The sequence below is a fragment of the Silene latifolia genome, chromosome 10 (genome assembly GCF_048544455.1).
Source record: "Silene latifolia isolate original U9 population chromosome 10, ASM4854445v1, whole genome shotgun sequence".
In the NCBI taxonomy this organism is placed as follows: domain Eukaryota; kingdom Viridiplantae; phylum Streptophyta; class Magnoliopsida; order Caryophyllales; family Caryophyllaceae; genus Silene; species Silene latifolia.
This window is the reverse complement of record NC_133535.1, coordinates 93,538,906-93,565,368: the sequence shown is the minus strand read 5'-3', so window position 1 is coordinate 93,565,368 and position 26,463 is coordinate 93,538,906. Positions and strand designations below refer to the sequence as shown.

Below are 26,463 nucleotides of genomic sequence, written 5' to 3'. Positions count from 1 at the left end.
CTTCAAAGTTTCTAAAACCATAAATTGAAACTATGTCCTTCAACTTAACAATTGGCATCAACTATACCATTATCCTTTCTAGTTACTAAAACAAGCGCTAAGACTTCCGAACAATGTAGCTTAGTCTCACTCTCATACCATACCTCAAATAGTAATCAAGATAATTCACTTAGACAAACTAATAATCCCACAATTAGCATTTGTCATATGGTAACATACACATTAAACCCTCATATCCAAAGCAACTATGAAAGCCAATCACAAACTCGACTTACTTAGTCAATCCTACATCCTCAAATCCACCGTTCAATCTCATCCATTTTAAGTCAAGTACTAGGCACTAGCATCCCAAGACACGTCTCACTAAACTTCCCAAGCCTTTCCAATCCCAAACATAAACAACAAAACCAAGTTCTATAACCTTAGTAACATATGCACCTCACACTTTACAACGCTAAGAATTCCACTAATCAACCACACTCACTTCATGTCAAGCAACTAAGCATAAGAAACATCCAGGTATGTCCTACCACACTAGCTAGGTCTTTCTAACATCACAACCTCTCAAAACAATCTACTCAAAAGTCAAAATTTTTCAACCAAGGTCAACATTCCTCAAAAGAAAGGATACTATCCAAAAAGGCATTAAGGGATGATAAGTAAGGAACAAAGGACAAGTTAGGGGTATAAGAGTAGCTTTCAAGGAAAGAGAAAAGAGAGTTTAGAAGAATAAATAAGCATCAAGAATTAGAAGAATGAGGCAAGATACACAAAGGATGAGAAATATCTTCGAGGAAGTAGAAGCATTCTTCAAAGGTTGAACAAATCTTCAATTCCCGGCAATAGGCACCAAATCCTGATCTTCAAGTAGGTAAGCTCACGGTCATTGATCCAAGGGTACAAAAATATTGACAACCAACAAACATGTTAGAACATAACAAAGAACAAACACACTACAGACTACCACCTTAGGTCCTTAAGTCTACCCATCTCTCATTCGTTATTCAAGGTCAAGTTCACATTTAAATTTGGGGTACACGTGTGTGCGTCGGGAGCAACAAAGGCTCTGATACCAACTGTGAACCCCCGCGATAAAGCGGAAAATATGAATTATAAATTCAAGCGGAAATTAGGAAATTTTCAAAACTTTTAAAATTTAAAGCGCGGGTTCATTAAAACATAAAACACCAACAAAGAATGTGAAAATAAAATTGAATTATACAAACGTGATAATCAAGGTGAGGGAAAATATATCCCTCGAATGACAAATGATAAAAGGTGAGTCTAAGCAATTCTACTAAACCGACTACTAGTCCAAGGTGCTCGCTAGCTCACACGTCTAAACCCCACAAATGCATCTTCACGAACCTGTCATTCATGTAAACATGAAAGCCACAGTCAGTGGTGAGTAACTCAGGGTTCTCCCAGCCACATTATGTCAAAACGAACATAACAAAGAACTTGAACAAATAATCATATTAGATAAGTTATGAGTGAATCGACTTATAACTAAACATGGGATCATACGTGTTTAAACCAACAAGGATAAAAGAAATGATGGAATAAACAAGTAAGGTGATGCGTGTCATAAATATGATGTTTTACACCCTCTTTTACACGCATTTCAGAGCTCATTTGTGTAGTTTAAGCTACCATTTTTCCTATTTTCGTCTACTTTCGTATTTTCATGTAATATTGCAGATTATTGCGTAAATGAGTAGATATCGGGCCAAATCCGTCCCTAAGTACCTAGCATTGCATTTGACATGAAGTATTTACTCAAGAAATGAACTTGGTGCGCATTTCGAGGCCTGAAGGACAACTTTATGAAGAATTTAGAAGCGGACTACCAGCTACAGTGGTCGATCGACTGATGCCTATGGTCGATCGACCAGAGCACGACTTCCAGTAACTCCTGTACAGCGTAGGTTGGTCGATCGACTGAGCTGCATGGTCGATCGACCAAACCGTTAATTCTGACGTGAATAAATAGAACGAGAAGATAGAAGCCCATGGTAATTAGGTTTTAGGTAATAAGAATCACGATGTATTCTTATATAACGTAGCTTTAGGTTTCAGTTTTTATCATCCAGTTTTATCATCAAGTTCTTAACATACAATTCGTTAGTCATTAGTTTAGATTATTTCCGTCAATAAAGTTTACTTTTTGCATTCGGTTTTGATCTTTCCTTTTCAATTCTCCCTACGGTATTTTCTGTTCCTTCGTTTAATACTCGCTGCTTTAATTCGTTCTTAGTTTAGAATTGCTAGTTATAATTCCCAAAGCCATATTATCGTTCTATGTTAGTTATTTATTCAGTTAATTTAGTCATGAATTCGATTGCTTTATTAGTTAAGTTTATTGTTGTTATTATCGTAATCATGAGTAGCTAAATCATTTGTGCTAAGATGTAGGGAATCTGTAGTGTAGGCGGCATTAGAATTAGGAAGACCTGAAATCGCGCCACGGTCGATCGACCGCCTACCCTGGTCGATCGACTGGCTCCCGTGAGAAGACCTTCGTTTTAATTAATTTAATTGTTATGTTTGACGAATCGAGTGCACGCGACTAGTTGAATGCTTAGGAATTGACCGACCCGATAAGATCGAAAGATAGGGGAGGGAAATAGACTATCTAATTAAGACGACTAAATTAATAAGATCGAGAGATAAGTTAATTTGGACTTTTAAATCACTTTTCAGGACGAAAGTTAGCATTAGTGATATTAGGGACCCGTAGCGAGATCGAAAGATGCTACCTGTTAAGAATGGACCGAGAGGACTTCTTATTTTCCCGTCTCACGTGATTGTTTTAGACCTACCTAATGTACTGCCGCCGAAACTATAGTGAACCGATCATCTTAGCACCCTTTTAATATTTGATTTCATTTACTTCTTTTATTAGCTCGTTTATTTGTCTTAGCTTTGTTGCCTTTAGCTATAGATCACTCAAAACAAACCCCACTCATTCGTTACTTTAAGACTAAAATCGACAACTAATAATTGCATCGCCTCTCGTGGTTCGACCCGACCGCCACTAGCTATAGTAGTAGTTTGGAAATATAAATTTATCTTTGGTACTCTACGACGGTATCAAATTTTGGCGCCGTTCTTTCGGGGAGGCAATTGTTTAATTTTTTGGTTGTTTTTATTTTGGTCTTTATCTTAGTTTAAGGGACATCTGTTCCTTAAACTTTTCTCATATTCTACTTGTAGTTTCCTCTTATGCGCAGGTCACAGGGTGGTGAATTGAGACCATTAGATCCTGAGATCGAAAGGACTTTGCGCGAGTTGAGACGATCATCTAGAGTATTGCCGACGAGAGGAAGAGCTGAGTACTGGTCCAGTTACTACGAGAACGAGCTATTTGAGGAGGATCCACCTTCATCTCCTGTTTCCACTTCTTCAGCTGAGACCGTCACATCTCCAGATATGGCTGAAGAAGCAAGTATAGCTAGTCACTCTGAGCCGACAGCTGAGAATCTCTATAAGGGATTCGCATTACCGGGACGGATAGAAAATTCGAGCGAAACCGTCTTATATTAACTTGGTTGGGAGAAACCAATCTGGGAGCCGCAAATGAAGATGCGCCAAACATATGGAGACATTCATTGATTATTGTTGTTCCATACCCACACCAAACAGTGTGACCTAGGACAGTGAAGGAGACTATGTTCATATTCTCTCTTCGTGATCCGCAAGGGAATGGTACCGAGATTTGGATCGAGCCGCTAATGGGATAACCGACGGAATTCTCTCGGCCCTAGCATTTTACAAGAAATATTTCTCTGCCTCGAAGACCAATGCAATTAGAGCTCAGATCACGAGCTTTAAACAGGGTCCTGATGAAGATTTTCATGAGGCATGGGTCCGTTTCAAGAGACTAGTGCGAACCATTCCGCACCATGGGTTTGAGAAATGGTTTTTGTGCAACCAATTCTACAATGGTCTTTATGATGATCAAAGAGCTATCCTAGATGCTGCAGCCAATGGGAGATTTCAAGAAAATAGTGGTGAGACGAAGGGGTGGAATATCATTGATGACATTGCCACCCATAAAGCTGAGCATGGCAATTCTAGAGGAAATCAGAGGAGGTCAGCTGAATCACCTGATGTAGCTGCAATAGAGGCCCTTACTGCAAGGTTTGACAAGATAGATTTTGGGGGATCTAAAAAAGGAGGGATTTATAAAGTTAATGCAGTTTCAGACGGTCCCTTTATATGCAAGAGGTGTGGAGCTGAGGGACACGTTTCGGATTTTTGTCCTAGTTCGACTGAAGTATGTGCTGCCTTTCAACATTATAGGCAAACTGGTGCTTATCCCGATCCCTCTAATGTCCACCCCAATTTGAGGTGGACTAACCAGAATGTCCTTAATCCGGGTCCACAGCAGCAGCAGCAGCAGCAAAGCTATGTGCCCCCTCATAAGCAGCAGCAGCCGTACCAAAAGCCTCCAGTATGTTCGCAAAGCAGGCTGCTGCAGTCCCATGGCTCCGATTTTGCCGAGTTGAAAAATTTGTTGCTAAAGGAGTCTCAAGCTAGAGAGGTCGGGATGAAAATGTTGGAGAGTCAAATTGCCCAATTGGCAAGCAAGAGTGCAACAAGAGCTCCGGGGCATTTACCGTCGCAGCCGGATCAAAAAAAGACCCTAAATGCTATTACTTTGAGGAGTGGGTCTATACTCGATGGGCCCGCTATGGTTGAGGATGTCACTTGAAAAGATGAGGCGGAACCGAGCATGAAAAAGGCCGTGGTGAACAGTAGCAAGAAAAAGACGATCGCCGGGTATGTCGTCGATCGATCGATCGACATACCCTGGCCGATCGATCAAACACGCAAAAAGATGCTTCGGTTCAGTAGAAGTCGGTCGATCGACCGACCATCATGGTCGATCGATCGACAGTAGCTGGCGATATTGAACCTTTTCGTCCTCCAATGCCTAATAACTTGAGGGACCACTTATTTCGGGGTACGACGACTCCGAAATTATTGAGGCAAGACCCAAATGCTGATGGGTCAGTTCCGGTTCCAAAGTATGACCCAATGACGATTAATGGCTCATTCTTGAGACGGTCTGAAGAAGGTTCGAGCTATAACAAGGACAAGGTAGTGGATTTTCAGCCTAAATCCATTGATGCAGGTATGCGAGACCTAGAGGAGAGAGCTAAGTTGCTTCTTACAGCCCCCTATCCAGAGAGATTAGTGCCGACAAAGGAACAGGTATCATTTAACAAATTTGAAAATGTTATTCGTAGCTTAAATGTGCAAGTTCCTTTCCTTGAATTAGTTAATCAAGTGCCTGCTTACATGAAATTTATGAAGCAACTTTTGTCTAAAAAGAAGTCACTTGGTACTGTGCAATCTGTCGTACTAACGGAGGAGTCATATTCCTATTTGACCCATACTGCACCTCATAAGCTAGAAGACCCAGGTAGTTTTTTAGTCCTATGTAATATTGGCACCTTTTCTATTGAGAAGGCATTATGTGACCTAGGAGCCAGTATTAGTGTCATGCCTTTGAGTCTAGCTAGGAAGTTGAAATTGACTAGGTTTGCAGTTACCAACATGACAGTACAAATGGCTGATCGTTCTGCAGTCCTGCCTATAGGAGTCTTAGAGGACATTCCTGTGCAAATAGGAAAGTTCTTCTTCCCTGTTGACTTCGTTGTGCTTGATATGCCCGAAGATACTCACATCCCTATCATCGTGGGTAGACTATTTCTGCACACTGTTGGTGCAGTTATAGATGTTGGCTCAGGGACATTGACCTTTAAGATAGGGAAACATTCCATTGTCTTTGCCCAGACATCTATGAAGAAATATCCTATGTGGCCAGTCACTTGTAATACAATTTCTGAGAAGAAATCTAATTTTTTGCTTTCTGATATGCCTGCCTCTATGCCTATTCCTGTTGTAACACCTCCGCTCCAGATTGGGAGCAACCTGGAGGAAGATTCTTCTGTTTTGACTATTGCAGGAGCTGGTTTGGGGAAGGAAGAGCTGCATGTTGCTCCATCTGTGAAGGAGCCAATCGTTCAAAGAGGCGGCTTAGGATGTCTTAGCTATGGCACTGATGAGGAGCCTGATGAGGAGCCAGTCAAAGTGACGGAGTCCGATTTGGATTTTGACGAGTCAGATGAAGTCATTGATTGGGGAGATGTTGAAGCTGTTGATCCGTTGAGTTCTGCGGATGTTGAAGTTGATAGGAGTGCAGCTGAGGAGATGAGCACTGTAGAGGCTACTTCTTGTAGCCAGGAGCCGAGCAAGTGGGCCATTCCGTGGCCATTCTTGATCAACTATTAGTTGATTAAGACTTTACAAAACATTTTATTGCTTTTAGACTTTTTTTTGCTTTTGTGTGCGCGAGAATTCGCATTTTAATAAGTTTGCTTAGGATTTTAAATACTTTAGACTGTTACTTTGGGTTTTGCGCAATTTTGGGCGCGTTATTATGTGTATTTGCAGGTTTATAGACCATATTGGCTCAATTTATTGAGCTAATTCGAAGAAAATCAGAACTTACAGCAGGTTTTCCAGTCGATCGACTGCCTCCTATGGTCGATCGACTGAGCTGCGAATTCCAGGAGCTTGTTTCTGTTCACTCGGTCGATCGATGGGTGATGTGGTCGATCGACCGCCAGTATTTCTTTGTACTGTTTTCGATCATTCCCTGCTTTGTGTTTGGTCGATTTACGGAGTTGAGGGAGTCTTTTCTCCACTTTATTCTCCGACTCATTTCTGTTTTCTTCCGTTTCTTTATTTTACACATAATTTTGCGTTTAATAAATTGTTTTCTCGGATTTACGCACGGTACTTTTGTTTGTCTTTTCAGGTACCTATGGTAGCACTGCTGGCTACTGAAACCTCCTAGCTCACGCTGGTTTGGGGAGGTTTCCTTTTGCTGCGCTTAAAGTCTTGTGAGTTTCCGAGTCCTTTTTATGTCTTGTTTATTTAATTTATCGCAAATTCCCATTTCCCTTTTATTTCATTATATGATTTTGCACAATGGGGACATTGTGTGATTTGGTTTGGGGAAGGGTTTTGCGTTGCATTCATTCTATTTTGCATTCACGTTTACTGCATTTTATGTCTTGCATTGTTATTTATTTTCCCTTATATATACAAAAATCCAAGAATTTCCAAAAATTTCAAAAAAAAAAACATACAAAATTCACGTTTATTTTAGCATATAGGTTGAGTCGGAACGGTATTATTTCAATGATGACATTGCATTTTCGGCTGTTTATGCCTAAGTCTTGCAAATTGACATAATATTAGTAGAATCACACATGCATAGTCTACGAGTTTTCGTTAATTATTTGCTGAACTTGAGACTTGACTTAGATTTTTGGCAAACTACATCATTTTCTGAGGTTTAGAGCTTATAACTGGTGACATTCATGACCAGTTTATTTAGGAATGTGAGTAGTACTCCTTATAAGACATGTTACATAAATATGAACTTGATCTGCTTAATACCTGTATGAATTCGGTTTGTGGTTTGTTGACACATGTGGTAGAGGTTTCCCTTTATTCATTTTACCCATAAACCCCTCATAGCCAAAAATAGCCTTTTGTCCCTTTTACTACATCCTATATTCAGCCTGCCTTTGTCAAGCCAGTAGTATTAGTCTTTGGGAATGTTCTTATTATTTTTGGTTGCATATGCTCTTATTGAGAAGATGTTGGTGAAATGGTGGAAGGGAAGGAAAGAAAAAAGTTTGAAAAAAAATATAGAAAAAGAAAAAAAAAAGAAGAAAAAAAATAGAACAGTGTTCGAAAAAGCGCCAAATCCGGTCGATCGACTGACCATCTTGGTCGATCGACTAAAGCCCGAGAAAGAACAAAATCACATGGTTTGAATCTTTATGAGTTGGTGATTTACACTCCCATGTTGTATTTATATCATTTGGGGAGTTACATCTATTGGAGATTGTGAGTTTAGTGCTTGATAATTAGCACCGGGTTTATTGTTGAATTTTGAGCAAGAAGTGGATGTTGTCATATGGTTTTGTTTGGGTACTAGCTTGATCACCTATGCCTCCACATTCCCATAATTGTTTTGCCTCTTCTTACCCATACCTCACATATCCATATTTACTTCGGCATGTGTCATGGTCCTTTCTTTGGTTGGAATGCATATGTACGGTTGTAGAGATTATTTTCATATTAGACTGCAGGCATGTTCTTATAGGTCGTAGTTAGGTGAGAGTCTTTACAAAATTACTTCTTTCTATTCTTTTACATATATTCACCTGTGCTTATGTGTGATATGAGCGATCCGTGAGAATCCATAATGATAAGTCTCTATAGTTGACAGTTCAGCAGTTCTTAACGTCTATATAACTCGTTTGCATGATTCATATTACTAATTGATTGTTAGTTGTTGCATTAAATTGGTTTAGGCTATTCGGTTTGCATTTCGCTCTGAGATTGAACTCGTTCCATTAGGTTTTAGGATCGAGTCTAGTTCTTGCTTGGGGACAAGCAAGGGTTTGGTTTGGGGAAGTTTGATGCGTGTCATAAATATGATGTTTTACACCCTCTTTTACACGCATTTCAGAGCTCATTTGTGTAGTTTAAGCTACCATTTTCCCTATTTTCGTCTACTTTCGTATTTTCATGTAATATTACAGATTATTGCGTAAATGAGTAGATATCAGGCCAAATCCGTCCCTAAGTACCTAGCATTGCATTTGACATGAAGTATTTACTCAAGAAACGAACTTGGTGCGCATTTCGAGGCCTAAAAGACAACTTTATGAAGAATTTAGAAGCAGACTACCAGCTACAGTGGTCGATCGACTGATGCCTATGGTCGATCGACCAGAGCACGACTTCCAGTAGCTCCTGTACAGCGTAGGTTGGTCGATCGACTGAGCTGCATGGTCGATCGACCAAACCATTAATTCTGACGTGAATAAATAGAACGAGAAGATAGAAGCCCATGGTAATTAGGTTTTAGGAAATAAGAATCACGTTGTATTCTTATATAACGTAGCTTTAGGTTTCAGTTTTTATCATCCAGTTTTATCATCAAGTTCTTAACATACAATTCGTTAGTCATTAGTTTAGATTATTTCCGTCAATAAAGTTTACTTTTTGCATTCGGTTTTGATCTTTCCTCTTCAATTCTCCCTACGGTATTTTCTGTTCCTTCGTTTAATACTCGCTGCTTTAATTCGTTCTTAGTTTAGAATTGCTAGTTATAATTCCCAAAGCCAAATTATCGTTCTATGTTAGTTATTTATTCAGTTAATTTAGTCAAGAATTCGATTGCTTTATTAGTTAAGTTTATTGTTGTTATTATCGTAATCATGAGTAGCTAAATCATTCGTGCTAAGATGTAGGGAATCTGTAGTGTAGGCGACATTAGAATTAGGAAGACCTGAAATCGCGCCACGGTCGATCGACCGCCTACCCTGGTCGATCGACTGGCTCCCGTGAGAAGACCTTCGTTTTAATTAATTTAATTGTTATGTTTGACGAATCGAGTGCACGCGACTAGTTGAATGCTTAGGAATTGACCGACCCGATAAGATCGAAAGATAGGGGAGGGAAATAGACTATCTAATTAAGACGACTAAATTAATAAGATCGAGAGATAAGTTAATTTGGACTTTTAAATCACTTTTCAGGACGAAAGTTAGCATTAGTGATATTAGGGACCCGTAGCGAGATCGAAAGATGCTACCTGTTAAGAATGGACCGAGAGGACTTCTTATTTTCCCGTCTCACGTGATTGTTTTAGACCTACCTAGTGTACTGCCGCCGAAACTATAGTGAACCGATCATCTTAGCACCCTTTTAATATTTGATTTCATTTACTTCTTTTATTAGCTCGTTTATTTGTCTTAGCTTTGTTGCCTTTAGCTATAGATCACTCAAAACAAACCCCCACTCATTCGTTACTTTAAGACTAAAATCAGACAACTAATAATTGCATCGCCTCTCTGTGGTTCGACCCTGACTGCCACTAGCTATAGTAGTAGTTTGGAAATATAAATTTATCTTTGGTACTCTATGACGGTATCATAAGGCATAAGCAACAATAAAATAAATGGAGAAGAAAGACAAGGAAACAGACACGACCGCTTAGCCACAAACACGTATTTCAAGGAGATATGACCAAAGTAACCATCCAAATAATACAAGACATTTACTACTCTTAGACTATAATTTCCCCGGGTAGGACTACGATAATGATACGGTCCTAGTCTAAATCTGCAGATTCTCGGGTGTACATCCCGATTCGATGTGCGCCAGCACAACATGCACCCAAGATTCGACTACTCATGGAGACCGAGTATCCCAATCGCCAGAACAAAACGAAAGTGGCGGAAAGACTAAGATAAAACTCACTTGCCAGCACAGCACAAGTGGCCCAAAACCACACTTGCCAGAACAGCACAAGTAGGCCAAACCCGTACTTGCCAGAACAGCACAAGTAGGGCGTAAATGTATGTCAAGCACATACGATGGTAATATGGCATTTCTACAAGAATACGACTCTTACAAGTGTAAGACCAACACAAAGTGCAGACGGAGTATCTGACTCAGAGGCTACCTTTAAAGCATGTCCGAGATACCACACACAAGACTACATCCTGGACTCCAACCTCCTGATAGGACGATGATCATATCGCAACTAGAGGGCCTATGGCTCACCCCTAGTATCCGATAGGACCAAGACTCAGGGACGAAATTATTAATGTCACATTCATACTTATGGCCTGCATCACCATAAGTACGGATGGGAACATCAATCCCGACGATCATATTGTAACTAGAGGGCCTATGGCTCACCTCTGGTATCCGATACGACCAAGACTCTCACAACTGAACAATACAAGACGTTATCAAGGATATGACTCTTACAGGTACATATTTATAATAAATATCTCATACTTGTATTATATTAATAAATATTCCATTTCATAATTAAACATGCCGGTTAAATAAAATATAACAAGTGATAATGAATAATTTACGTTATCTGAAATTTACGGGATAAAATGTGACCAACTCAAAGACTCATTTATGAACCCATTAAACAAGTCATAAAAACCCAATACTTGAAGTCACGGGAAATCCATCAGGTTAATCATGCAAAGTCCAACCATATAATCATGTGAAGTCCAACATTTAAAACATAACAAGCCCAAAAGAAGAAAGTATGTAAATTCCCCATATAAATTATAGTGAACCCAATCTATAAAATATAATGAGCGGTAATGAATAAACGTTTCTGTTCCGGGCGTAGATTCCGGAGCAGTATTGTTTACCATGTAAGCTTGGTGAATGGATGTCCTTCCTTGCTTTGACTCTTCCTTTCGGTCTCTCCTGAAACGATGAACAAACTGAGGGCTCGGCTTTGCACCGAGCGTACTCACTCCGACGCTCAAGTTAGTAAACTTAAAGGGATTAAGTTGTGTGTTACTTGACAAAGTATATTGTAGAGAGATAAGGGAGTTTATACCAGATGAATAGTGAGTTTTTAGGTTAGATTGTGGATCCCCTTCTCAATGAGAGAAGTGGAGTATTTATAGACTTTCACCTTTTGTCACGTAGTGGCCAAGTGGGCCAAGTGGCATAGCAGGTGGAAAGTCTGTTCTACCCTCGGCCGAGGGACCCATGGCAGGCCGGCGGGCCCTGTTGACTCCGTGCCGAGGGGTCTTGGATATGAGTACGCGGATATGTCTCCCGGCTGGCTAGTTGCCTAGCCGAGACCCTAGTGATCGGCCGACAGGCTGCGTCGGTTAGGCGGTCTAACATGTTGACTTGCTGTCTTTTGATCCTTGACCTTGCTCAATGTGTTGACTCGGTCAGCGGGTGCAGAATATGCCCCATCAATTTGCCCCCAGCGTAGTCTATGCCGTGGCATGGACCTTCGATGAGTGTTGAGCGTATTCTGCGCAAGTTGAATTTTCTTCCCCGGCTTCCTCTTCCCGGCTTGTTTCTCGTTCGGCCGTACCATATCCCCCTCCACATGGATGTGTAATGGACATCAAATGTGGAAAAGAAGGTGTCGCTGGCCGGCGGGTCCAAGGTTGAGAGTGCCGGATGCTTTGATTTCCCGGCGGTCTTTGCCAAGCTTGGTTGATCAGCTGGCCGTTTGGCAAGTAGATAACAAGGAGCGTGTTGAAGAAGATACGTCGATTGGCATTCCGCCAAGTAGCGTGTCAAAGAAGATTGGTAACTGTTGTGACAATTGACATTCCGTGTCTGCATGCTTGACACGTGTCTCGGTGTTGATTGGTTGACGCTTCATGGGCTTTGCCCTGATTGGTCGGATTGAGTGGGCTTTGCCCTATAAATAGGGCAGTTAGCCCCTGAATTTGGCCTTCCAAATTCATTTTCTCAAAAAACAATTTTCTTCTTCTCGCTTAGTTTTCTTTGACGAAACTTCTCTCTAGTCTTTGAAGCAATACTCGGCGTAACACTCTTCCCAAGGTAAACAAACAAATTTTCCAACTTTTAATTGTTAAGTTTTTGTTGTGAACATGTCTTCTCGCGATGCCGAACCTAGTAATCTGCGCTGGGGGGTTCCCGTCGCGCCTTGATGAGGAGGAGGCACCCGCCATCCCGATAAGGTCGGGGCCCTAGGTCTCCTTCTCCGAGGTTGATGATCGTATTTGGAGGATTTCTCGGATGATGGTGATGGTGATGATGACGGTGATGATGAGGAAAAGACTCATTCCGATGAGGAGAGACCGCAAATCCTGGACCACGCGCGCTGTAAGATCGGCCCGATCGTGCTTGGACCAATAAGTTCGCCGATTGTTTGGTCCCGATTTTTTGAACATCACTTCTCCTTCGGCGGGGAGTATAGGATTGTTATTCCTAAAGAGGGTCGGGTCGTCTGTTGCCCTCCCGGGTTGTATCGGCGTATACATGAGACACGGAGTATGGGCTCGGTTTCCTCTCAATGTATACGTTTGTCGCTATAATTAAGGCAATGAACGTCGATGTGGCACAGTTGCATCCGTTGGCCATTCGGACGATTGTTGGCTTTGTGTGGCTATGCCAGTTTAAGGGGGAGGCCCCAACGGTGAACCTATTACGCCGGCTTCATCACCTTCGAATGAATGTTCAAGGTGGCAAGGGGTGGTATAGCATACAGGCCAGAGCCAGGTTATATCACCGTCCCCAAGCTTACTTCTGCAAGGACTGGAAGACACGGTGGGTATATGTTGAGGTTCCGGGGATTATCCATCGCCTCGGTCCTTCCAAAGACCGCGTCAATTTGCAGTGCGAGAGCAAAGGGGAGCGTGAGAAATATGTCTCCCGGCATAAGCTTAAGATGGACGCCTTGAAGGTCCATCTTAATGCGGACGAATGGCGGGCTATGAAGCTGTTTGAGACTGATAAGGATGGGTCGCCGAAGGGATGGATGCCCCCGACGCAGATCATTCTTCAAGATGAGCCGCTCTGCCACGTCGGCCTCATACCGGCCCTAGCACAGGGTGAGTGGGGTCGGTGTGAGGCCCATCTCTGCTTTTAATGTTTCTGTTTTTGAACCTTGATTCATTTCTTCTATTTAACTCTTGCTTCGTTTCTTTTACAGACCGTTTTGGCCCGGATCTGTCTGAGGAAATCCTCAAGAAGATGGGACTTGACAAGGACAAGAACGTTGTTGAGATGCATCCGAAGGCCAATACACGTGATCGCAGACCGGCGCCAAACGACCTCATGGACCAGCAGTTGAAGGCCCTAGATGCGACGGCGGCCCAGGCGAAGGTTGCCAGTAGAGTGCCGCGCCGAACGCGAAAAGCAACGTCTTCGGCGGCGACGGCGTCAACTTCAATTGTTCCTCCGATCCCTGCAGTCCAAAAGGAGACGGTGGAGGTCGTCGATATTACCGATGAGGAGGTCACCGTTGCGAAGGGTCCTCCTCCATCAAAGAAGAGAAAAGAACCGATGCCTGCTACCACCGTCACCGAGGCAGGGGAAAAGAAGGACTCCGCCGGCCCTTCATTTAAGAAGGTCCAGACTGGTACGGATCTAACCCATGGCTCGGATTTAGGTGGTTCTTTAGGCATTCCTGATGACAGGCTCTCCGGTATGTCAATGAATGTTGACATGGATGCTTTGTCCGCCTTTTTTGTAGATCAACCGCCGCCATCTACCGGTCCCTCTGAACGGCTTATTGAGAAGCGACCTGCGCAGACGGGCGGTAAAGATGCCGCCATCATCTCCTCCTCCCCGAAGCCTTCCCCCGCCCAGATTAGAAAGATGCTGGCGAAGTGGGCTGATATGGCCGGTGCTCATATTATGGAGCAAGAAAAGGTCATGGCCGAAGCTGGCCCACAACTTGAGCGGCTCAGGCTTGAGCTCGATGCTGCGAAGAAGGAAGCTGAGAGGGCCAAGGTCGAGGCTGAAAAGGCGGTCTTTGCTGAGCGAAAACTTAGGGAGGACGCTGAAAAGGTGGTCCTTGCTGAGAGAGCCAAGGTTGAGGCTGCGGGGGCTAAAGCCGCTAAGCTGCTGGAGGAGCGTGACAAGCTTCAGGCTGTCGTCGACTTCACTGCTAAGAAGAGGGACGAATGGAAGTCCCTGTTTAAGGCCCAGGGGAAGGTGCTTCGGAATACGAAGGCTATCATCGCCCAGAGGGAGTTGGACATTAAGACGCTCCAAAGCGTCATCCTCCCTAACATGTGCGCCCAATATCGGGACCTGGCCGAAGAAGCCGCCAGGGAAGTGATCGGGGAGCTCTTTCCTGAAGGCTCCTTCCCGTGGCAGAGATTTGACGAGCTGTTTGATGACAAGCTTGATGCTAAGGCGAAGGCCACGGAGGAGAAGGCTGTGGAGGAGGCAAGGGTGAAGAAGGAGGAAGAGGAGGCGGCGGAGAAGGCGGCCCATGCTGAAAAGGCAAAGGCGGCCAAGGAGGAAGCTGAGAGGGCAAGGGCAGCTGAAGCTGAAGCTGCCAAGTTGGATTCTGGGTCGCCCACCGATGGTGATGCCGTTGCTGCTGCTGATGTCGCCGGTGGTGAGCAGCAACAGGCATAGGGAGACGGGCGGTCGTCACAAGATTCACCCGGTATCTCGAATAGCTTCAGCTGTTCGGGGGCCAATTATTAAGCCTTTCCTCCCTGCCATCTTTTGGCACTTCATGTCATATGTCTATACCCTTTTGCTGTTCCTTTTTTGTAAACTTTGGTAGGTAGTGTTTAGGCTATCCCTATGGGGACGGCCGTCGATTTCTTCCTTGTAACCTGTAAACATTTTTAATAAGAGTTTGTTTACTTTGCCTCTGGCTTGGCCGAGGTCTTTTTCTCATTTTTGTCTGAGTTGTCTTCTTACGTTATTAATTGAGCGCTTCTTTTCTGTTTCTACCTTTGGCTTTGCCGGGGCAGTTAGAATGCGTATCTCAATCGTATTTTAACGTTTTTAAACATGTTGGCATGTCGGTCGCTTCCTCCACCGCCCGAGGCGGTCAGATTTGCGTGTCCCAACCGCCGCTGTGAACATGTTAGCGTATCGGTCGTTGTGTCCCCGCTGCTTCCCAGCCTTGGCCGAGGGAATCGGGGTTACGGCGCGACAGCGTTCGTATCTATAGACGACATTGATCGCGTCCTCGTTCACGCTCGGTCTTAATTTGCCGAGGTGTCAGATTTGCGTCTTAACTGTACTTATACGTTCTTAAGCTCGGTCTTAATTAGCCGAGGGCAAGTCGTGGTTCCCTCGTTTCTTCCGGCTTTGGCGGGCAACCGAGTTAACGTTTTGATTTCGTTGTATATATGTTAGCATTTTGGCTCGTTCCCCCGTCACTCCCGGTTAACGGTCGAGGTGATCGAGGTTTTGGCGCTGTCTGCTGTGTACATATATCTTCTTTTGTAGGACTATGGGAGGGACACTCCATTTTGATGGAAAACTTGGAACATTCTTTATTAGAAATAATCATGCGTTGGGGTGCCCACAACGGTCTCGGACACCTCCGCCGCTATATGAAGTATTTTACGAGGTTGTACGTGTTCCGGTGGCTCATTAGAGGCACTCCCTCCATGTCGGTTAGCGGTATGTACCCGGCCTCATTTCCTCAACTACTTTGTAGGGTCCTTCCCAGTTGGCCGTCATTTTGCCATGGATGTTTCCTTTGTTGGTGGCGGCTGACTTTCTTAGGACTAGATCTCCTACTTTTAAGTCCCTTTTGTGGACCCTTCGGTTGTATGCTCTTCTCATTCTGTTTTGGTAAACGGCCAAGTTGAGTCGTGCCGTATCTCGACTTTCTTCAACCAGGTCTAGGGAGGCTTTCAGGCCTTCCTCATTTTGGACTGGGTTAAAGGTTTGCGTTCTGAATGTCGGCACCGTTGCTTCAATTGGTAGGACGGCCTCAGACCCATAGACAAGGTGGAATGGACTGTACCCCGTTGCTTCTTTCTCCGTGGTTCGTAGAACCATAGGACGCCGGGTAGTTCATCAGCCCATCTTCCCTTTAGATCTTCTACCTTCTTTTTCAAACCGTTCAAAATTGTCTTGTTAGCTGCCTCCGCCTGCCCGTTACTCTGAGGGTGGCAGACGGAGGAGTATGCGAACTTGATACCGAGCTCTTCTAGCCAGTTCATCACCAAGTCACTCCAAAATTCTCGGCCATGGTCAAATACCATGACTTGGGGTAACCCAAAACGAGTTATGATGTTTTCCCAGATTACCTTTCTCAAGGCCGCCGTGGTCTTGGCAGGTACAGCGACAGCTTCGACCCATTTGGTGAAGTAGTCAACGGCGACAATTAGGTACTTTCTTCCTCCGGAGGCCGTCGGAAATGGCCCCAGTAAATCCATCCCCCATTGTGCAAATGGTAACGGATCGAATCTTGGTTGCGGGTCTCGGGAAGGTGCATGTATCACCGGAGCATGCATCGCGGTTCTTGCACTTTTTGGTCTTAGTTCTGGAATCTTCCAGCATGGTAGGCCAGAAATAGCCGGCTCGGAGAGCTTTGTGGGCCAGCGTTCTTGCCCCCATGTGATGTCCACAGATGCCTTCGTGAATCTCTGTCAGTATGAGCTCTGCGTCGGCTGGGCCGACACATTTCAAAAGTGGTCTTATCACAGACCTTCTGTATAGTTCTCCTTCGAACAGCAAGTACCTTGCGCGATCCTTTTATCTTCGGGAGAGACTGCGGTTTTCCGGCAACTCTTTTGTAAGTTTGTACTTCATTATCGGAGTCATCCACGTCGTCTCGGCTTCTATGTCGCCCACCATGCCAACGGTCTCGGTGATGCTTTTAGCATTCCCGATATCCACCAAAGCACGGTTCGACCGACATTCTTGATGGTTGAACGGCAAGTTTTGAGAGAGCGTCGGCTCGGTTGTTTTCGGACACAGGGATGCATTGGATTTGGAAAGATTTCAACTTTCTTTGTGTCGGCTTTTACCTTTTCCGGGTATCTTACCATCCCGTCGTCTCGAGCCTCAAACTCTCCTCGACTTGGTTAGTAACCAATAGTGAGTCTGTCTTCAACACAATGTGTTCTGCCCCAGCTGCTCTAGCTAACTCGACTCCGGTTATCACCGCCTCGTATTCGGATTCGTTGTTTGAGGCCGAGAAGGTAAACTTCAAGGCGTACTCAAATTCGTCCCCGTTTGGGCTGATGATAAGGATGCCGGCTCGAGTGTTCGTCGTGGAGGACCCGTCGGTGTATACCTCCCATACACCGGGGTGTGATTCTTCTTGGTATGTGCACTCAAAGAAGGAAGTCTGCAAGTGCTTGCCCCTTTATCGAGGGCCTCGGCTTGTATTGAATGCCGAAGCCAGGATAGCTCTCGCCCATTTGATGAGCTCGCCGGATTGTTCAAATTTTTCCAATGCTTTCTCCAATGGCTGGTCGGTTAAGACCGTTACGGGATGTGCGTCGAAGTAAGGTTTTAGTTTCCTTGCGGCAACGACGACAGCAAAGGCTGCTTTTTCAATCAGTGGGTAATTTCTTTCGGCGGGCAACAAAGTGTATGGCGATGAAGTAGATTGGGTCTTCTTGCTTGTTTTTTTCTTCTCGACGATTACGGCATTGACCGTGGCCGAGGTAATAAGCGCTAAGTATAGATATAGAGTTTCCCCGTCGGTGCGGGACAGGGTCGGGAGAGTTTGTAGATGAGCTTTCGGTTGCACGAAAGCGTGCTCTGTTCCTCCCCAAGAAAAGTCTTTATTCCCCTTTAACACTTTGAAAAATGGGGTGCTCTTGTCGGCTGACCGAGAGATAAAGCGGGCAAGAGCCGCCATCCTCCCGGTCAGCATCATAACCTCTTTGCGATTCCTCGGTTCCGGCAGGTCTAGAATTGCTTTGATTTTCTCTGGATTGGCATCAATTCCCCTGGCGCTGACAAGCACGCCGAGGAACTTGCCGGCCCGGACACCGAAGTTGCATTTCATTGGGTTAAGTTTCATCTTGTATTTCCTTAGTGAACAAAATGTTTCGCTCAAGTCGGCCAGGTGCTCGTCGTCAGACTTGCTCTTTACAATAGCATCGTCGACGTAAGCCTCGATATTTCGCCCTTTTTGGTCTTGAAACACTTTGTCTACCAGTCTAGTGTAAGTTGCGCCAGCGTTTTTCAAACCGAACGGCATCATTTTGTACATGTATGTGCCGTGTATGGTGATGAATGCGCACTTAGGCATGTCTTCTTCGGCCATGAATACCTGATGGTACCCAGAAAAGGCGTCGAGCAGGCTCAGCATAGTGTAGCCTGCCGTTGCGTCTATTAAGCTATCTATTCGAGGCAAGGGATAGCAATCTTTAGGGCATGCTTTATTAAGATTCGTAAAATCAACACACATCCTCCACCCCCCTGATGACTTCTTCACCATTACAACGTTTGCTAGCCACTCAAGGTAAGTACAAGGCATGATAAAGCCCGCCTCTAATAGTTTAACTACCTCGGCCTTGATGGCATCATCTTTCTCGGCCGAGGAGTTCCTCATCTTCTGCTTCACAGGGCGAGCGCTGGGGAGTACGTTCAGCTTGTGAACGATAACCTCTCGGCTCACACCTGGCATCTCGGCGGCTGAGTACGCGAAGACGTCTTTGTTCCTCCTTAGCAGGTCTAGGAGATTGGCTCTGAACTTTGGCTCCAGGCCGACACCGATAGTTACGGTGCGCCCCGGGTCAATCTCTATCTGCTCGGTCTCGGCACCTTCGACCATGCCGACGTGGTTGGTGCTCATCGGATCACCCTCATGTCGTAAGGATGGGCTCTTCCCTTTCTCTAACTTTTTCGCCACTTTGAGGGACTGCATGTTGCACCCTCTGGCAGATATCTGGACATTGACCACTTCGTCCCTCTCGTCCTTTGAGACGAGCAGACTTCCCCCGGTCCGAGACATACATCAATGTCAGGGCCCGGATGGACATCACAGCATCGGCCTCGCTCAAGGTGACACGGCCTATGAGGACGTTGTAGGCAGATGAACCATCAATGACCACGAACTCAGATAAAACATTCTTGGCCGCATCGGCTTGGCCAAACATCACCGATCGATAGACCCCGGGGTACCAGGCCGGCCCGGAGAAGTCATACGGTGGGTTGGTGCGGGGGCTCGGGTCCTCAATCTTCGGCACCGAGATTGAGAAAGCATTCCCCGAACATGATGTTGGTATAGGCGCGCTGTATCAATTAGGCACCTCTTCACCAAATGGTTGGCTATGTCTAGGTGGACCACCGGCGGGTCATTTGTGTGGGGCTACGACTCCTTCGTAGTCTTTCCTTCCGATGGTTATATCGGGGACGGTGTGAGCGGGGGTCGCTGTGGTGGGCACAAAGTTGATGGCTTGGTAAAGCTCATTTAGGTGCCGTTTGTGCCCATTAGCGGACCCACCGTTCTCGTTCCCTCCGATGACAACATGGATCACTCCCATCCTGTGGAATACTGATTTTCTCTTCTCCCCGCCGGAGCTGGATTAAGGGTTCCCGGCTACGTACTTGCTGAGGGCCCCCTTTTGGATTAGCTCCTCAATGGCGTTCTTCAGTTGCCGACAGTCGTCGGTCTTATGGCCGGGCTGGCCGTGGTAATCGCAAAATTGGCTTGCGTCGCCCTCCCTCTTCATCTTGGGGGGTCTTATCCACTTCTGCCCTTCGCTCTTGCTCAGGGCGAAGACCTCGGCCGGTGACTTGACCAGAGGGGTGGGACCGCTGTACCGCTTATGGGTGTATGGTCCCGAACTCCCCCCGGCGCCCGCCGAGTTAGGTTTCCTGCTGGATTTTTCGGGCCGTGACCTATTGCTGTCACGGCGTCCTTCATCTTCGTTGTCGCGGCGGCTCCTCCTTCCTGAGTGCCCAGATTCACTGTGGCCTACCCAGGTCTTGTGGTAGTCCTCCACCTTTATGGCCTGGTCGGCCATCCTTCTGGCGGAGTCCAGGTTGAGGTCCCCGCACTTGATCAGCTCATTTTTGAGCTCGCCTTTCGGGAGGCCCTTCATCAGTGCGAAGGCCGCCAGCTCGGTATTCAGCTCACGGATCTGCTGAGCTTTCGCGTCGAACCTCTTCACGTAGCTCCGGAGGGATTCGTCCTCCCCCTGTCGGATAGTGAGGAGATCAGATGTCTCCAGGGCCCTTCTCTTGTTGCAAGAGTACTGGGCTATGAAGTTGTCTCTTAGGTCGGCGTAGTAATACACCGAACCATTGGGTAGCCCCTTGTACCAACTTTGGGCCATCCCATGAAGGGTTGTTGGGAAGATTTGGCACCAAACCTCATCAGGTTGCTCCCACACCGACATGTAAGACTCGAAAGCCTCGGCGTGGTCGGTCGGGTCGCTATCCCCCTTGTATGATATGGGTGGCAACTTCAGTTTAGTCGGCACCGGGACTTCTAGGACATAGGTGCTGAGGGGCTGTCTGACCACGTGCCGAGTGGCACGTGGCGATCGGCTCCTCGCGGCCCTAGTCCGGCTTCTCTCCCCGTGACGGGAAGGGCTTCTTGTTGTCCGACTTTGGAGAGTCGGGCTTCTATCTTCATTTCATCAGGGGCGGCCTCTTTGATGCCGCGGCGACGCTGTCCTCCCTCGCGTGGGGGAAGGACTTTGGTCGGCCACTGACACCACGGGCACCGCCGGCGTCCTAGTATGCTCCACTCCTTGCATTGCCCCGGACAAGTTGTTCGGGGTCACTTTATGGGCCCTGGTCACCTGCGGGTGTGCTACTGTCACCGTCGTTGCGGCGGGGGTGATCGGCGTATTACCCATCAGGTCCAAGAGCAGCTTCAGTTTGGCTGCATCGACCACATGTCCCATAATAGTGACATGGCCGGCAGGCAGCGGTGTTTCTGGTATTATTGGCATCCCGTACGCCGGTTGAATTACTCGGCCGGTGGGGATCGCCCAATCCCGTGTGTGGTTTGTATCATCTTGGCAGAATTCGGTTTCGTCAGTCACAATTACTTCTGGCTGTTTTGACATCTTCTTAGCTTGTTGGGTGGGTTTTGTTTTGTGTTTTTTGTAAGGGATTTGACTAGCTTCTAGTATCTGATTCCCACAGACGGCGCCAATTGTTCCGGGCGTAGATTCCGGAGCAGTATTGTTTACCACGTAAGCTTGGTGAATGGATGTCCTTCCTTGCTTTGACTCTTCCTTTCGGTTTCTCCTGAAACGATGAACAAACTGAGGGCTCGGCTTTGCACCGAGCGTACTCACTCCGACGCTCAAGTCAGTAAACTTAAAGGGATTAAGTTGTGTGTTACTTGACAAAGTATATTGTAGAGAGATAAGGGAGTTTATACCAGATGAATAGTGAGTTTTTAGGTTAGATTGTGGATCCCCTTCTCAATGAGAGAAGTGGAGTATTTATAGACTTTCACCTTTTGTCACGTAGTGGCCAAGTGGGCCAAGTGGCATAGCAGGTGGAAAGTCTGTTCTACCCTCGGCCGAGGGACCCATGGCAGGCCGGCGGGCCCTGTTGACTCCGTGCCGAGGGGTCTTGGATATGAGTACGCGGATATGTCTCCCGGCTGGCTAGTTGCCTAGCCGAGACCCTAGTGATCGGCCGACAGGCTGTGTCGGTTAGGCGGTCTAACATGTTGACTTGCTGTCTTTTGATCCTTGACCTTGCTCAATGTGTTGACTCGGTCAGCGGGTGCAGAATATGCCCCATCAGTTTCATTTCTCATTCACATGTTACTTGAACAAAGTATAAATAACCGATAACGAATGAATTAACTAATACGGAACACGAGGCAAAACGTAAACAAACCAAAATCCGAACCACCCATAAGCATATACGAGTCAACAAGGGAAAACTTTGCTCATGATACGAATAAAAAGCATAAACAACCATCACACACAAAGGATATATATATTTATAGAACTTGAAATGGTAAAACGGGCGTCATTTACTCATACGGACTCCGAATCGAGTGATTCAAGTGGCTAAACCACCTAATTTTTCGATGTCGTTCCATCTGTCACATTTTCAGTGGCATTGGAGCTCATCCCAATCAGGTACGACAGGTATCCAGGCAAACACGGGTGGGGTTATGACGGGTTTCTAAGCATGATTAAAACGTTATTCATCCATACAAATGATCCACATTCATACATGTATATACATTTGAGTCGGGCACAAGAAAATTAACTCAAACACATGTAAATCACGCCCCAAAACAGCATTTATACGCCCAACATGCCATATATAAAAATGTTGAAACGGTCTTAAGATAGATTGTTAAGCATGTAAAAGATTAATTCACCCAATTAAACTACCTAGTTCATAAATATATTCCACCATGAATCCAAAGTTGCAACCTTTACTCAAATTAAACATGGAAAATATGTATAAAAACGTTTCAACCAACACCACATGAACAATTCGTAAAGACTAACAATTTATATCAACAAGGAACAATACACAACATATAAACACACAAATTGACATAATACCGAGTAACCCATCACCGTTACCTCATTAGCTCTTCAATAAGCATGTTTCCGACCCAAAGCTACTCCGGCTGCCCAAATCCGCAACTTGACACACAAATAAACGAAATTAACACGGGTACTCGTGCCCTAAAGGTCACGACCAGAGGAGAAATATGGAGAAAGTTGAGACCTTTCTTACCTAGAAAGATGGAGGGCGGAAAGAGGAGAAGATAGATGCGAAAATCACTTGAATCGGATAAAAATTGAGCAAGTTATGGGTGTTTTAATGGAGGTGTAAGATGCAAAAATGGTGTTTGTGTTTGTGGTGGTGTTGCTGAAATTTGTTGTTAGGTGGAAGAAGATAAGCTTTCAAGCATTTACATGGGTGGAGGGAAGAACATTAGAGAAAGGTCCATAGTTGCCTTAAGCCCAAATTGACATTTTGGGTCGATATTACACTAGAAATACGCCTTAAGCTTACTATAACTCAAGACGGATATTTTTATCAACATTAATATTATTATAGATGTAAAGTCGTATTTTATAAAAACGGATTTAAAAATATAAATAAAATAATAAAATGGCTAATTAAATTATAAATGCCAATACGGAAAATTCGTGGGTGTTACATAAAAAACGAAAACTAAAATAAAAAAACGGAAGCAAAGTGGTAGATCTACAATAATTGAAATAAAATTTGGTAACTGAAGTTGCACATAATGTGTAATAAAGTTTTACATAATGAGAATTAAAGTTGTACATAATGAGTATTGAAGTTACACATAGTACAACTTTAACAAGACGAATTAGATCTGAAAAATTATTAGATCTGAAAAGAATATATAACAAGTCGATTTTACAAGACGAGATTTGAGAAAATAAATAATAAAACGAGATTTGAAATACGAAATCTGAAAAAAAAATATAACAAGACAAGATTTAACAAGGCGGAGCTTGAAAAAATATAAAACAAGACGATATACAATAAGATTTAAGAAAAATCTCGTCTTGTATATCAAAGATCCCGTCTCCACCTCCAACAATAACCACCAGTCCACTACCACCACTATTAAATTAAAATAAATTAAATTAAGAAATTAAATTACACGCTGCCACCACCAAGCACCATCACCATCACCACCACCACCATATCGACCTTCCCCTTCCGTCGCTGCCGCCCCCTAACGCCACCATCACCTTCACTTTTTTTTTTAAATAAATCAGATCTACAAAAATAAGAAGTTATAATTTCAAAAAATAAGGGTTGGTGGGGGCTGCAATGGTGGGCCGGATGGTGTTGTCGGGAGAGGAAGGCGGTTAGTCGGGAAGTGATGACTCGGCGGTTACAGGGGGCGAGTGAGGAGGTGAGTGGTGGCTGTGTTGTTGTTGTTGTTGTTGTTGTTGTTGTCGTGGAGTTGTTGCGGTGGTGGAGGGAGGAGGGAGGAGGGAGGCGGGTGGTGGAGAGGAGGGTGGTCGGGGAGATGAGGGTGGCAGGCGGGTTTGGTGGTGGCGAGGGGAAGGCCGGTTGTGGGGTAGTTCGTGGGTTGTGGGGTGGTTCGTGGTGGTGGAAGGGTGGTGGTGTCGTTGAAGTTGTTGTTTTGTTTTGTTTTGGTTTGGTTTTTTTTGTTTTAGTTTATTTTGGTTTGGTTTTTTTTTTTTTTGAGAGAATGGGAGAGAATGAGGGGATGAGAGAAGTGTGAGAGAATGAATAATGAGGAAGTGAGTAGGGAAATTAGAATGAGGAAGGAGTTATACAAGATTAGAAGGAGTTATACAAGGATTAAGGAGGGAGATTAGGGAGGGAGAATTGTGACCCTTCAATGAGATGTAATCTCATCCCTCCATCCCTTCCATCCAAATGTCCTTATAAGGACTTAGGGACTCATATGATATGAGGGACTTACTAGAACCCTTCTCTCTCTCTCTCTCTCTCTCTCTCTCTCTCTCTCTCTCTCTCTCTCTCTCTCTCTCTCTCTCTCTATATATATATATATATATATATATATATATATAGAGGCGGGATCTCGTGAGTTTGATTCTTACGGTGAGTTGTGAGTTTGGAAAATCTAAACCATTGAATAATAAGATCTTACGGCTGAGATTAACCAAGCAGATAAATCAATGACGCGCGACTTCTAAATTACCTCACACTTCACTTTTTGTTTCTCTCTCTTCTATTATATTCCCTGAAATCTTTCTTCATCCTCAGTTAACATCCCAAAAAATCCCAAATTTGTGTGAAAAAACAATTAATCAAACACGAGAACTGCATCCATGGCGTTCAACAGTGAAACTCTTATTTCCATATTTCCAACGCGTTAATGAATTGTTCAAGCACGGCTGTCGCTCACTATTATAACCTTTGATTCCGTCGTTGCCTTGTTTGATTCCAGTTTTTATTTGCAAACCCTAATTTAGATGTTTGAGTTTAATTTATTTTGTAGTTATGGATGGCGCCTTTCATTCGATTTCCATTTCATTGTGACTAATCATAATTGCTTACGAGGTTCACGATGGTTATTAATGGTTACACGGGGGAGATCGAAATGGTGGTGGCTCGATGGGTGGTGCTTCTTGGTTCCTCACTGATGGTCTGGCAGTTATAGCGGCTGGATTTGGTGGTTGAATTGATGGCGACGGAAAACGGAGGAGCGGGTGCTGGTGGTTGCTTTGAGCCGAGAATGAGCAGGGGAGGATGATGGAGGTTGATTGATGCGTCCATGGCGGTTGCTCGATGTCGGAGGACGATGGATGATGTGAAATGGTGATGCGGTGGTGATTGACGCGGCTGTTGCGTCGAAGGACGGTGCTGCTTCTATCAGATGTCGGGCTCGGATCTCGATGCCTATGCTGCTGCACGAGGTCGGTTTCGGGACCGGTGAGATGTGAATTGGTGAAGGATGTACGGTTGATGATGGGATGGTGATGTATGATGATGATGTATAATAATTGTAAATGAATGGTGCACAGAGATAGATGCCTTGTTGATATACCGGGTGAAAAAGTTCCATCCATTTCCAATGGTCAAATGGCGAACTATTTGAAGAATTTTGTGGCTCCCCAAGTATGTGATAGAAACACTCGGTTGTTGTAGACTGCTGCAATCGACAAATCAACAACGAAGATGTGGGTGATATTTTGTTGAATGCTCATTATTCGACAGTTGTTTATGTTATATTGGTAAGTCTTATGGAAAAAAAAAAAAGTATGTGATAGAACAAAAAAAAAAAAAAAAATATGTGATACAACAAAAAAATGGTTTAGTTTTGGAATTATTCAATATATCACAAAATCTCATTGAAGACGGACGCTTGTGACGGATACCGTTTTCTCTCAAAGTCGTAAAAAAAATAACAGTAGAATAACAGCACAATAACAAGTGGTAAAAAAAAGAAAAAAAATCAAAGTCGTAAAAAAAATGAAAGTGACACCGGAATAACATCACAATAACAGCAGAATAACAGTAGAATAACAGCACAATAACACGTGCTAAAAAAAGGAAAAAAAATCAAAGTCGTAAAAAAAATTAAAGTGACACCGAAATAACATCACAATAACACCAGAATAACAGCACAATAACATGCGGTAAAAAACAGTGTAAAAAAAATCAAAGTAGTAAAAAAGA

The 26,463-nt window shown here is 44.4% G+C and overlaps 1 long non-coding RNA gene across 1 annotated transcript; it reads right to left on the bottom strand.

Annotated features, from left to right (window-relative positions):
• Window positions 1–641: 641 nt before the first annotated feature.
• LOC141609077 (uncharacterized) lies at window positions 642–23,145 on the bottom strand. The gene is made up of 3 exons (XR_012527190.1): window positions 23,038–23,145; window positions 22,881–22,943; window positions 642–861 (listed from the first exon to the last, which is right to left on the bottom strand). It is a non-coding gene; the product is annotated as an uncharacterized LOC141609077 (long non-coding RNA).
• Between the last annotated feature and the right edge of the window lie 3,318 nt (window positions 23,146–26,463).